A 9,527-nucleotide genomic window follows, 5' to 3' on the forward strand; every position below is an offset into this window, starting at 1 on the left:
TATTATCCTAACTGAACCCCAGAAAATCCCCGAAGAGAAGCAGCAGGGACTGGAAGCCCTGGGCCAGGGATGTACCTGGACCTTTGTGTCAGCTTAATAGACCTCACAAAAGCTGACTGTAGGATCTGCCTCCAGCCAGGGAGGAGAATTCCAATTAAATGAGAGATCTGCCTCAGGGAATCCCCACTGTGGGTAGGCATGAGGCAGGAGAAACAAAGTGTACCAGTACCCGTGGGTAACTGCTGGTCTACATGGGAAACAGATGCCCCCAACCTCAAGTGAACTTGTCCCATGTGCTAATAGAAGTCCCCAGCTTCAAGTATCCACACACAAACCACATCCAGGGCACCTAAAATCAACTTCACATTGCTTACCCACAAAACTGTGGATTTCACAGGCATTGAGGAAACTTACAACTACAGAGCAGATCAGTCTAGACCTCTGTTTACAAGTAAATGTCCATCAAGAATCACCAGACATGTGTAGAAAATATCAGCATAAAAAGAGGCCTAAGGTGAAGAGAATTAACCACCAAGAAAACAGAGTTAATGCAGGAAACAGAAGATAACTTAAAAAAAAAAAAACAACTGTATTATAATCTTCAAAAAGACTCAAGATATTCACATATCCATTTTATAAAAGGAATGGGATACTCTGATACAAGATCAATCAAGAAATAATACAAAATTCTGTGAATGAAAAAGTGATTACAGAACAGAGACAATAAACTTATTAGAAGTAAACTGAAGAGTAGTGATGACTAGAAGTACCTCCACCCAATACCCTCAGGGGTTAGCCCTAGGGAGTAGGGCAGGGAAGGCAGTGGGGAGAGGGGATGAGAACGAGCAGGACCCCCATGTTTTCCTTTATATTCTACCATATTTCTGTGTATCTTACAAAGAACAAAAACAAATTAAAAAAAAAAAAAAGGTAGGACTCAAGATCAAGTGGGAAAATGACAGAAAAGCAAAATGAAATTGGGAGTTAATAAGCAAAAGACGTGGGGCGCCTGGGTGGCGCAGTCGGTCAAGCGTCCGACTTCAGCCAGGTCACGATATCGCGCTCCGTGAGTTCGAGCCCCGCGTCGGGCTCTGGGCTGATGGCTCAGAGCCTGGAGCCTGTTTCCGATTCTGTGTCTCCCTCTCTCTCTGCCCCTCCCCCGTTCATGCTCTGTCTCTCTCTTTCCCAAAAATAAATAAATGTTGAAAAAAAAATTAAAAAAAAAAAAAAAAGCAAAAGACGTGTGTGATATCTATCCTATGTTATAGCTACAGATGATCTGCTCATTTACCTCTGAGCTTCCTGGGAGCTCAGAGAAGGTGAAGACAATGGGGATAGGACAGCCATGGACAAGGGCTGACACTGAGGCAGGGACCAGGTGAAGAGCCTCTTATTGAAGCTGTGACAGGAGAAAGCCACTGTCCCCTGCCCAGAGCTGACTCCCTGAGGCATCGCCCAGAAGTTTCTCAGAAATCAGTGTGGAGTCCTCCCCGCCACACAGGAAAGTACGTGACATCTCAGTAATAGAATCTCTTTGGGCCCTAGAAAATCCCATTAATTATAATTTTTCTTCCCTCAGACCTAAGAAGCAATTATCCTACAGTTCTCACTCACATCATGAGATAAGGAAGAATCTTCAGCAAGTGACTCAGTCTCTATAAATCATCAACATGCTGGCCCTTGATTTCCTGGGAACCAAGAGAAGGATGAGTTTTCTCCCTATGTTGCATCTCCCTGAAACAGGCACTATAGTGCTCCCCTTTCTATGCATTCATGCCCAGCTGATGGGGATGTCCCAGCTGTAGCCCCCACTGGGAACCTCTCTGCTATACGGAGCCACCTGGGCCAAGGAGATGCCCTGCAGCTAATGACTGCATGTTGCAAGAACCAAAGACACAGGTAGCCCTCCTTGCCCCAGTTTGAGACAACGCTACAAAGCCACTCCAGATTAGTGACCATGCTCCAGACCAGCTTCTCCCTCCATACAATCATGCTTCCCTTACTTCCTTACAGGTACACTTCCTGGGAACTTCCCCCCCAAAAAAACTTTCCACAGGCAACCCTCCATCTCAGAGTCTGTTTCCAAGAAGCCCGATCTAAGACTCTCCAAGGTGCAGGAGACTCTCCCCGTAACTACAGAGGGCCTAAAGAAGGCAGGGGTCTCTGGGATACCTGACTGTGTCTGAGCCAAGGCCACATGGCCCAGTCCAACAATAAGTTCCCAGCAACATCAGCATCACTTGTTATTAGCGCTGCACATTTTCAGCCTCTCCCCAAACCTCCTGAGTCAGAACTTCTGAGAGCAGCACCTAGCAATCTGTGTTTCAACTGCCCTCTGTCCAGGTGATTCTATTGCACTAAAGTTTGAGAAGCAGAGCCTCTATGATTACTGGGTGAAATGAAACACAAGTCATTAAACTTTTCCATCAGCAGAAGACCAAGGGACAGCTGCTGATAACAGCCTGATTCAGCAACATGAAGCATTCCATACTCTGCTCCACACCTCTGGCTCCAAGGCACTCCTTTACTTAAAACCCAACCAGCTGGGATGTGACACCCTTTATGACAATCTCTGCTGGTGTCTCAGCTCCCCTGTAGGCAGGCCTCCCTGCCTTAGGCTACAGTATCCCCAAATCACCCTCCAGGCCCCCTTGCAATAATTGCTCTCCCCTCTGCCCAGGACACTGTTCCAAGAATTCTTCATGCCCCCCACATAGCCCGCCTGGCATATCCTGTAAGACTCTGCTGTGTGAGGCCTTCCCACAGCCCTGCCACATCCCCAGACAATTATATATTTAATTATGACTCTGCATTTTAAGCCATGTTACAGACCCACACAGCCTTTCATCTAGCAAATAAAAGTTTCCCGTTGAGTGGCTGAGCCTTCAAGACACGGCTGCATCCCCTGGCACACAGTAGGCACACAATAAAAACCTGCTAAACATCTGAGAAGCCCAGCAGTAAATGGGTAATTACATAGTGAAAAACCACAGTCTTGTTGCTCATTCTAGCAGGACCAGAAGTTTGTTGTTATACAGTGGCAAGTTTAAGCATCAGGATAATTGATCAAAATTTATTATCCTGTGTTATACAGCATGTTTTCACTAAGAGATAAAATTACAATTTACCACGACTCATTAAGTTAATAATTATTTACCATATGTGTTTATTGCTGCTCCCAAACCACACTGAAAAATCACTATGCAGGTTTTTGGTCCATGTAAATAGGATGACTGCCAACCACGTGGGCACAGAATTTACTGACAGGGAGACACAGGACTAAAATACTGAACAGAAAGCACAAGCTCTAAAGCTCTGTCACTCTCATCCCCATCACTTTCTAGTTTACCTGTGTCACATTTTCCAGGCCAATGGTTCTCAAACAGGGGCACTTCTGCTCCTCAGGAGACACTTAGCAAAGTGTGAGGATATATTTGGCTATTACGACTACGGAGGAGAGGCTGCTGGCAGTGGAAGCCAGGGATGCTACTACACATCCTATAACGCGCAGGACAGCCCCCCAAACAAGGAATTATCAGGTCGGAAGTGTCAACAGTGCCGAGGCTGGGAAACACCGTTCTAGATCAAAGGGAACTTCCATGTCTGTTTTTTTAATCTGAGCTTCATAGCAGCCGTATGAGGAAGGCATTACTGCCCCCTTGTACAGATGAGAAAACTGAGACCTGCAGCAGTTAAATAATGTGCACGAGGTCACCAGCCCACTCCAGAGAATGGTGAGGCTGTAATTAACCAGTCTTCTCTGCCTGATGAATCCAGCTCTGCTCCCACACAGATTCAAAAAGGAAACAGAACCCAAGGAAATGAGCAGCGCCTTGTCAATTCATTATGCTGAGCAGTCCAGTGAGAGATGGCTTCAAACCAGATGCAGGAAAAATCAGATCCAGAGACCCAGGTATGGAAACACCTGATGTTAGGAAGACCCTTCCCCTGCAGCAGCTGGGATTGGTCAGTCCTCCAGCATCTAGTGCTGAAACAGGTTCCTCCAGCTTTTTAACTTTCAACTGTGCAGCTCTTTATGAATAGAAATGAAAGCATTTCCTGCTGGGGCCACATGCTATATATGCATGATCTCCAACCTCAAGGCAACCCCATAGGGGAAATGTTGCTGTGCCCATTTTGTAGATGAGGAGACTGAAGCACAGGGAAATAACTGGCCTGTGCTAATGATGGTGAAGGCAGCATTCAAACCCAGTTCCTCTGGGTTCCAGAACTTACACTGCCTTCATATGTTGAGACTAGTTCTAGGAAATCAGAAGCAAGATAGCTGACCCTATGGAATCACAAGGGGCCAGCAGTCCTTAAAGGGGATTCTTGGGACAGGGGTGAAGTGTGGGGCCCTGTCCTGTATGCATAGTCTCAACTGCTCTTCAGGTTTACTGACTGCCCTCTGTGCTGGGCTCTGTACTCCAGGCCTACTTGGGTAAGCTCTTCTAGGAATGACCAGTCAGCCAAAAGAGTCTTGGCCCCTGCCCTGCCCTGGATTTGATGGCTCACTAAATCTTATAAGAGCCAAACAGATGCTAAGTGCCTCAAGCTACAGGGGACAACTGGTGAGCCCTGAATTTATTCATTCATTCAGTCAGTCAGTCTGTCAGTCAGCAAATATTTATTGGGTACCTATGTGCCAGGCCGGCTCTAGGAATACAAAAGTGAAAATAGACACACTGGTTCCTGCCCTCTGAAGCTTATGAGGGCCCATCTCCTCAAAAAGCATCATTCTCATCCTTCTTAGGTATACCACACTCTACAGTCACAAAGGCCATACCCAGCCTTCATTCATTATATCTCCACACCATAGCTCTCCTTCTCACTAGACCGATGTTTGCTGATTTGCTTGCCCTTTGCCAAGAGGGGAACAGAGGCCCAGAGAGGGCACTGTTATGCTCAAGGTCACCCAGGATACTGGAGGCAGCAGTGCCAAGCCTGGGCTGTGGCTCCTGACATTCATAAGGTACAGGAGTTTTGGTGTAAGGACCCTTCGGGACAGACTAGGGGAGGGGCTACAGAAAACACATTTAGGTGAAAAGTAGAAGAGCTTCCTAACAGCCTCCAGAGTCCCCGGGACCAGCCATCTCAGCTCAGAGCTCACCTGGCTCACAGCCACCTGTGCCCCTGCACAGAGAAGCAGTGGGACCTCATCCACCAGAAACACAGAGCAGGACTAATAAACCTCAAGTACAGGTGAGGCGGAGACAGCAACCCCGCTTCGTGGATCTTCATCCCAAGGAGACTCCAGTGATTCATTAGCGGAGCTTGTGTTTATCCTCATCAAGATATAAGATGCTGTGCCCGGGGCTGTGTGGGTGGGAAGTTGCATCACTCACCCACCAGCACATACTTCCTGAGTAGTTATGGGTCAGGCACGGTGCCAGGTGCTGGGAGCCCCACAGAAACCTGTACACAAACAACCAAACCACTGCTACATGAAGTGTGGTCGCTGGACCGCCCGGCACATCACCCTGGAGTTCATTAGATGTGCAATTCTCACAAAAAGGCTTATGTAAAAATGTTCACAGAGGCTTTATTTACCACAGCCCAACCAGGAAACAAAGCCAAACATCCACTGGCAGGTAAACAGATAAACCAACTGAGCCATAGGCATACAATGTAATATTTCTTAGCAATAAAACACAACTCTGGATATACACAACACAGATGAATCTTGACACTATGTCAAGAAGCTAAAGGAAACCAGATGCAAAACTGTACATGCTGCCCATGAAATTCTAGAACTTAAACATACTTAGTACACTTAAACTGAACTTAAATAAAGTGCTGATAACAGAAATCAGATAAGTCATTTCCTATAAAGGTGGGGATGAAGAATGTAGGCTGGAAAAGAACATAAGGGAACTTTCTGGGGCATGGAAAATGGGCTATATGGGGATTGGGATCATGGTTACATGGGTGTTTACATTTGTCAAAACTCTTGGAACTGTACACTTAAAATTTGCATTTAATTTTATGTCAATCATATCTCAGTAAAAAAAAAAAAATGAGCTATAAGTCATGTACCCTAGGTCACAAAGCCACAACTAGAGATTTGAACCCAGGTTTGCCCAATTCCAATGACCTGTTTACACGAGTCTGCCATAGCTGAGTGGGAAGCCCTAAGCAGTGCCCTCAGCCAGGTAAAGTGCCTTGCCAAAATCAGAACGAGAAGGCACCTCACAGATACCCTAGGAGGAAGTCACAATGCACTCCCCACCCCTAAACCATGGCAGAGACTTGAGAGCCACAGAAGTGTCAAGCTGGGAGTCAAGAAACTTGGGCTCAGGCCTCAATTCTGCTCTTCACATGCTATGTAACCTGTGAGTACACTACTCTGTGACTCAGCTGCCCCTTCTGTGAAGCAGGGGAGAAGGAGAGGATCAGTGGGGCCACAGATCCTGGGAGCCACAGGGCCACAGGCCCCTATGCTCACCAGGCACTGTTATTACATGAAATGAGTAATGTGCCCGCCTCATGTCTGGTAAGCTATTTTTCAAATGCATGCTAATATTACTGTGATTAATAAAATAACATATATTTCAAAGCAAAAATGAAACCATAGCAGCTTTTGCCATTATGTATTTTCTCAAACAAAAGATACCAAAAGAACAGCCACTGCTCATGACTTTGGTTTAAAGTGGCTGGAATCTCTGTGTAGAGGATCACTAAGGGGACAGTCACCAAGGGAACAGTCGCCAAGGGCCCTTCCAGGTCATCTGTCCCATGGTTATCAAGCATCACTTGGGCAAAAGCTTGCCCTTGTGTTTCGCAGGCCCAGCTCCCCATGGAGGCGAGCCTCCTACGTGGACTGCCAGGGCCAAGCCCCCAGTGTGCAGGCTGTGTCCTAGCTCTGCAGCCCAATTCACAGGCTCCAAGTGTGGTCATGGCTGTGCCTTGGGCCTTAGTTTCCCCTCCAGTTCTGATAGTGATCAGCTGTACGAAGGGAGCCCGGGCAGTCCCTCACCATCAGGTCCCGGCCACAATGTGCTCCACCTCCAAACCACCGGCACTAAAGGTGACTGCCCACTTGACATCTGCTACCAACAGGCATCTGACCCACCCGAGCTGAGCCAAGTGACTTCCCCGGCCTCATCCTGACACAAGCCTGAAGCCGAGAAGCAGGGCTCACATCCAAGTACAAGGTCAGACCTTTCTCTCACCTATCTTAGTGGCCCAGCTGCCACCCTCCTTCATCTGGACATGCGCTTAGCTCTGGTCCAGGGGTCCTAGGTCACAGACTTTAGAAACCAGAATCACCCGGCTTCTCATTCCCTGAGCGGTTCTCTCCCTGGCCGGGTTTCACACTGGTTCTTGGTGCTGAGTCAGAGCTTTGTGGAGTTATCCGAATAAAGCTGGGGCCTCAACTAAGTGCCAAAAGGCCCCCCCTCAGAGGTCCCCCCAAAGGCCCACATATGGGACCACCCCACTCTGTAGGGATTTACAGAAACACCACCCCAGAAAGGAGCACTCCAGGCTAACGGTCATCCACCCATCCAGACTCTGAGGCACAAATCCTGCATCCCCTGAGCACACCCTGAAACCACGGACTGGAACCTTGCCAACTTGATATTCAAAAAAGTAACAAAGCCACGGGCAGAAGACAGACCAACTGCCCCCTCATCCAACGGTGTTCTTCTCCCTCAAGACTCCACTTGCTACTTGTAATCAATTTTCCCTCCATCCGACTGGAAATAGCCCCAGAACAGGCCTTCTCTTAAAGACACCATCCCCCTCTCCCGCTTCTAACTTTGCCAGTCACCGGACAGAAGATAATCACACCCACCTCCCGGGAGACCTCACTTCTCCCCCACCTCGTCCCCACGCCGCCCAGGTCCTGGCGGCCCAGGACCCCACTCCCCCACCCTGGGCGAACTGCGGAGGGCTTTGCCCTGCGACCCTAGAAACCGCTCCCCAGCGCCCGAGGACGCGCTCTGCGAGGCCCAGCCCACAGACCCCGCGGTCCGCGCGGGGCCGCCCCCTTCCCGCAGCACCCACACAGCAAGGGGCTCGGTCAGGAGCTCCGGAGGTGTAGGCGGAGGCCGAGACCCCGGGAGGGCCGCCCAGCCGACCACCGACGCGCACTCACCACGCAGCGCCGCGGGGCCCGTGCGTCTGCGGTAGGGCCGCGGGGAGACCCACGCGCGCCGTTCAATCCGGGCTCCGAGTGACGAAAAGCCGCTCCCGGCTCCGGCCCCGGACCAACGCGCCGACCGCCGGACGCACCCACCGTCGGGCCTGCTAACTAAGTTTGAAAGTTCCCTCCCCGGCGAGGCGAGAGACGGGGACGGCGCCGCCGCACCTCAGCGTCCCGGGCCGGCCTCCGCCTGGGCAGCGGGGGTCGCACGCCCCTGGTTCGGGGAACCGGGCACGCGAGCTTCCATCGGGAGGACGCGCCAGGACAGCACAGCGGGGACCCGGCCGCGGGCTGGGGCGGCCCTCTCGGAAAAGGCCGGGGATGGGGGCGGCTGGCCGTCACCGCAGGCCCCAGCCTGGGGGCGGGGGGCGGGGGGGGGGCGGTGGTGAGGACTCCCGCTCACCGTCCCCGGGAAGCGACAGGCCTCGATTGGCCACTGTCAACTCGGAATCCCAGGCCCCGCCGGGCGAGTGACGGCCAATTAGTGAACGGCCAATTAGTGCGTCTGGGCGCCGGGAAGTTGAAGCCCCGACGCGCGAGTTGGTGACCGGGGTGAGGGCTGGGGCGGCGCGGAGGCCGGGTGTGACCGCGTGTGGCTGTGTGGTTCTCGGGTTCACCGTGCATGGGTGGCTGTGCGTGACAGTGCGCGCCCGTGTGAGTCGTGGGGAGTGTGAGCGTGTGACTGTCGGAGCAACTTCTTTGTGTGCCTGTCCCCAGTTGTGGCTGGGTGTGACAGGCGACCGGGGGCATGAATCAGAGTGTGTGGCATCGTGCTGTGTGGATGGGTGACTTGTGTGTGTCTATGTGACAGCGTGCGTGGGCGAGTGACTACATGTCATTGTGTATCAATGACTGTCAGGGTGACTTGCGCGGGACGGTAAGACAGGTGCAGGGCTGTCTGTGTGTGCGACAGTAGGTCCCCGTGTGTCAGCCTGGGAATGAGCGTGAGGCTGTCAGGGGGCCGTGGGAGGGCGTGTCACTGTGTCATCGTGTGAGTGGCCGTCGAGGTGACTCCTGCCGGTGAACGGAATAACTCGGGGCCGGAGGGTAACGGCGAACGTATCGGTGTGACCGGCATGTGCCCGTCGGCGGGGCGGATGCGTGCGGGTCCCCCGCGCGCTGGCACCGCCGGCACCTCCCCCCGTGGGTCTCCGACAGTGCCCGGTCCCGAGCCGCCAGGTGTCTCCTGCCCCGCGCTCCAGCCCGGGACGCTCCGGCCGCGGCGCGGGGTCCGAAGGCGCGGGCAGGCCGCGCCCGCCTCGGCGCCCACCCCCGGCCCCCGCCTACCTTGCCGCAGTGGTAATAGTCCAGGTGCGCCAGGCCGGCCGGCTCGGCCCCAGGCCGCGCGCCCACCGCGGGCGCCGAGGGGTACAGGCGGACG

The 9,527-nt window shown here is 52.0% G+C and overlaps 1 protein-coding gene across 2 annotated transcripts in view; it reads right to left on the reverse strand.

The window, feature by feature from the left end:
• The window catches only part of TOX2 (TOX high mobility group box family member 2), a 135,298-nt gene extending 125,777 nt beyond the window's left edge, over positions 1 to 9,521 (reverse strand). The window contains exon 1 of one of the 2 annotated variants that reach the window (XM_040447002.1): positions 9,434 to 9,521. The gene's annotated coding sequence lies outside the window, so the exon portion shown is untranslated. Of the gene's footprint in view, positions 1 to 8,098; positions 8,236 to 9,433 lie in introns of those variants that run through there. The other variant, XM_040447005.1, reaches the window with a different exon arrangement.
• Positions 9,522 to 9,527: the final 6 nt, after the last annotated feature.

Source organism: Herpailurus yagouaroundi, unplaced genomic scaffold (assembly GCF_014898765.1).
Source record: "Herpailurus yagouaroundi ecotype Mexico unplaced genomic scaffold, PumYag 196, whole genome shotgun sequence".
Lineage (NCBI taxonomy): Eukaryota > Metazoa > Chordata > Mammalia > Carnivora > Felidae > Herpailurus > Herpailurus yagouaroundi.